This window comes from Gossypium raimondii, chromosome 8 (genome assembly GCF_025698545.1).
Source record: "Gossypium raimondii isolate GPD5lz chromosome 8, ASM2569854v1, whole genome shotgun sequence".
Classification (NCBI taxonomy): Eukaryota; Viridiplantae; Streptophyta; class Magnoliopsida; order Malvales; family Malvaceae; genus Gossypium; species Gossypium raimondii.
Genome location: NC_068572.1, coordinates 43,031,775 through 43,036,249, shown reverse-complemented (window position 1 = coordinate 43,036,249; position 4,475 = coordinate 43,031,775). Strand labels below are relative to the sequence as shown.

General features: G+C 32.5%; 1 non-coding gene across 1 annotated transcript; it reads left to right on the top strand.

The window, feature by feature from the left end:
* Positions 1-1,628: 1,628 nt before the first annotated feature.
* On the top strand, positions 1,629-1,735 carry LOC128032156 (small nucleolar RNA R71). Its single transcript, XR_008188285.1, has one exon. It is a non-coding gene; the product is annotated as a small nucleolar RNA R71 (small nucleolar RNA).
* The last annotated feature ends 2,740 nt before the right edge of the window (positions 1,736-4,475 follow it).

Here is a 4,475-nt window from a genome sequence, read left to right as displayed (position 1 = left end):
ATATAGCCATCATACACCACTGAAAGTCACAGGTCCATTACACAAACCAAAAGGCATAAGCCTGAAAGCAAACGTACGATACGGGCATGTGAAACTTTTCTTATGCTGATTTTCAGGGGATACAATGATCTGATTTTATCTCGAATATTTGTCTAGAAAAAAATAATAATTGTAACCTGCAAGTCTATCTAAGATTTGATTCAAAAATGGTAATGAAAAATTTTCCTTTCGAGTTGCCTTATTTAACTTTCTGTAATCAATACAAATTCTCCAACCTGTAATCGTCCTAGTAGGAATTAGCTTGTTATTATCATTCTTTACAGCTATGACGCTTTCATTCTTTATCTGTTTCAAAATCTAAAATAAGAAAGTCAGTAGGAAAAAATAAATTTATCGACACGTACCAGAATGTCTTCAATTTTTCCTTCAAGACGTGTTATCGATCGATCTGCTAATTAAACTATCACTGTTGTCGGTCTGACTTCACCAATTTCTAATTTTCTAAACACAGACATGGGCATCAAATTTATGCTCACTCCCAAATCACATAAAGCCATACCACAATATGAACTACCAACGTTACATGGTATGTTAAAGCTTCCAAGATCTTTCATATTTGGTGGTAACTTATTTTGTAGGAATGTACTGCATTCCTTTGTCAAAGCCACTATCTTAAACTCTCTCAATTGTCTCTTCTTAGAGAGGATATCTTTCATAAACTTCACATGATTTAAGATATGTTCCAGAATTTCTTAAAATTTACCTTAACTGGGCAGCTTTTTGAAGGTAGTATTGGTTCTGCATTCACCGTGGGTGTTGATTCTTCAAGACTACTCTGAGATGTTTGTACCTCAGTAGGGTTCACATGAATACGATTCTGCAATGTGGTAATTTCAACTTCTGGTCGAACTTTCTTTTGATTTTAGAAAACAACAAGCTCATCTTTGGTTTCAAAAGTTTTTGGTTCCAACACCTTTTCGCTCGTTAAAGTAACAGTTTTGCACCACTCTTTTCCTACACTTTTTGGATTCTCCGTATCACTTAGAAAAGCACCTTGAGGTCTATTGCTTAGCTCGTTGGCTAATTGTCCCATTTGGTTCTCCAAATTTCTTAGAGTCGCATCGTTCTTATCCATATATGCTTTTAATAAGTTCTCCAAGCTACTTGAAGACTCAACTGGGTGATGTTTTTGCATTTGTTGAGAAAAACATGGTAAATGATGTTAACGTGAAGACATATAAAAATTACCTGGAACAATCCCTTGATTAATCTAAGAGAAATTGGTATGATTTCTCCATGAAGGGCTATAATGATTTGATTATGGACCTGGGCCATTCTTATTTTGAGTTAGTTTCCCACATAGTATATAGATTTTGGCTTTGATGGACAATCCTCAAATGTATGACCATCTTCATAGTATACACATGTGATGTTCTCAAACGGAGTTGCTAAATACGTAAGAGTTTTAACTCAATGTACTCCTGCCACTCTTCTTCTTGTGGCTACTCGATTGGTTAGCCACTAATAATTGTTACTTGAAATTCTTTCAAGAATCTCATACGGCTCATTGTATGGCTTTGAATGAAGAGCTCTATTGGCTAAAGGTCTACTATTGGATGAAGTGAGGAATACCATGATGAGGGCACTTTCATAATAATTCCTTAAATTATTCCATTGCCTCATATAAGGACTCATCATCATATTACTAAATCATAGTAATTTCATTTATGAGCTTAGCATTCTTACTTGGTGGAAAATACTTCATCAGAAAACGTTCCACCAATCTTTCCATGTGGATATGAAACCAAGCAATAAGGAATTCAACCATGCTCATGCTCAATCTCGCAACGAATATGGGAAAAAATTCAATCTTAAGGTATCTTCAAATACTTTGGGTAACTTGAAAATAGTTTCCTTCCTTAAATAAGCGAAGGTGCAAATGTGAATCTTCAGTAGACATCCCACCGAGTTGTCCCATTGTTTGCAAAATCTAAAACATCACCCTATTTTAACTCGAACCAAAGGGCCTTAGTCTCAGGTCTTACAATCCCTGGATTAAGTTCACTAAATAAGGGCACATCATACTGCCGAATAGCTTAATCTCTATCATCAACAACAAGGATCAGATTCTCAGTATTATTAATTGTGTCTTCTCTTGGATTTTGATTCATCTCTTTAACTTATTTTTGGCCTTATCATTGTATTCTTCTTTTCCTAAAAGTACGTTCAATTTTTAGGTCCATTAGAAATAGATCAATATTTCGGTCTATGTTATTCAACCCTGAAACATCAAAAAAATAATAAAGTTAAAATTAACAAAAACAAAAATAAACCAAATTGAAAAACAATTATCTTCATAAAAAATGCCAAAATACAGTCTCTGACAATGACGTCAAAAACTTATATCGGTGGTTATGTGCAAGTGTACACGATCGTACAAGTAATAAGTAGTAAGTAAAGAGTTATCTTCTCCACAGGGACTGTTGTGTAAATTATTTGCAAAGTCAACTATAAAACAATTTGGAAGAAAATAAGTTAACAAAAGTATTGTTGTTAAGAGCCGAAAATAATTTTATGGATGTAATACAAATTCAAATACCCACAAAATAAAACAACACATTTTGCGAAAAAATAATCACAACTGAAATATTAAACACAAGATTTCATAAGCATAACATGAAAAACTAAAAAATTATTTCACTTAACAATAGTTTATTCACATTTATAAAAAAAGTATCTTGAAGGGATCGCAGAATATGAAAATTCATTAAACCTAATTTTAATTAAGACATAGGCTTCTCTCAAGTTGTATCATGTCCCTAAGTTATATTCATCTATGTCTATGTCAAAACTAACCTAGAAATAACCTTTTAAGGCATTTTATATAGTTTATGCATACAAGAATCATCTTTTGATATCAACATGATATGCACCATTTAGTTTTTTTTCTATTAACCATTACCTCTTCTCAAATTAAATAGTTAAGTCATTAGCCTACAGATGTTGGCTTTACATTTACAAGTTTTAACATGAATTAAACCTAAATGAACGAAATTAAGTCATGATTTATTAAATTGAAAACATAAATATGAGATGCAAACATGTATTTCAACATAGAAAACAACAAATAACAACAAAAAGAAAGGGAAGCAAAGTAGCTAATGGGGGTTATCCACGACCATTTCACTATAAGAAGAGAAAACAGTTAAACTGTAGGGGGTTATCTGTGACTACTCCTTGCGGCTTCCCATGGTGACACTTATCCTCTTCTTTATGTTAAATCATCAATACGCTCTCAAGCTACTCTCTTTAGAAACTCTTATTTTCGACAAGTGGATAGCCTTATTTTAAAGCAAGCAAAAAGTTTAGTAAGCCATAAGGAGACGAGAATACTTAATGCTTTTTCTCTTTGAAAACTGGTGTGTTTTTGAATGAAGTGAAAAGCCTCCTTTTATAGCCATTGAGCCCCAATGTCCCTTGTTATTTTTAGCAAGGGAATCCTTGATTTCCTCCCTGATATGTGTCATCCCTTGATGTGTGGATGAGTGGGTGCTGATTTGCTATTTTTAGCAAAAGAGGTTGCTTGTTTTCCTTCTTGTGTGGCCGACCTTTTAATGGTAAAATAGAGTGGTTTTACTGCTATTTTTAGTAGAGAAGTGGATAATTTTGAGGCTTGAATCAAGGGGAAAAAGGTGTTGATTTTATGTGAGGGAGAATGGGATCAAATTACTATTTTTTAGAGTTGAATGGTTAGTTTTGGACTACTAATTTTAGCAGTGGATGTTGGTATCTTTAATTCATGGAAAAGTGCATAAATGAGATAGTTTTAGGCCTGTATTTAAATAATTTTTGGCCTTTGTGTAATTAGGTCTAGATTGAAGTTACTTTGAAGCCCACATGATTGCATTTGGATCTTGCAATCTGAACCTATTAAAACCCAAAAACAGCCAAACTTCTACCATACTTTCCCTTATCCCAATTATTCCAAAAAAATAAAATAAAATGCATTTAACATAAATATCACTAAATCAACACATTCTCATGGAAATTATAAATTATCACAAAATTAAGTGTAAAACCATATAAAGTGTTATTTATTTACTCAAAATTCAAAAAAAATGTACATAAGTTGTACATATAAAGTAATATTAAGTGTAAAACCATATAAAGTGTTATTTATTTACTCAAAATTCATAAGAATTGTACATAAAAGAGTGCTGAAAATATCTATATATTTTAGAGTTTACAATAGAAAGCTGAGCCTAAATGACTCTAAGATTTAAAGATACCTAGCTCACGTATTGTATAAAGATGCTAAGAAATTGGATTCACTTATAGAACATTTCCAAAAGGAATGAAGGATGAATTTTTTTATAATCTGAAAGACCAGACGATTAAGGTCTCAATGCATGCTACTTTTCTGGAGGAAAGTTACATGAATGAATTTAAACCTTGAAGTAGATTGTTACTAAAGG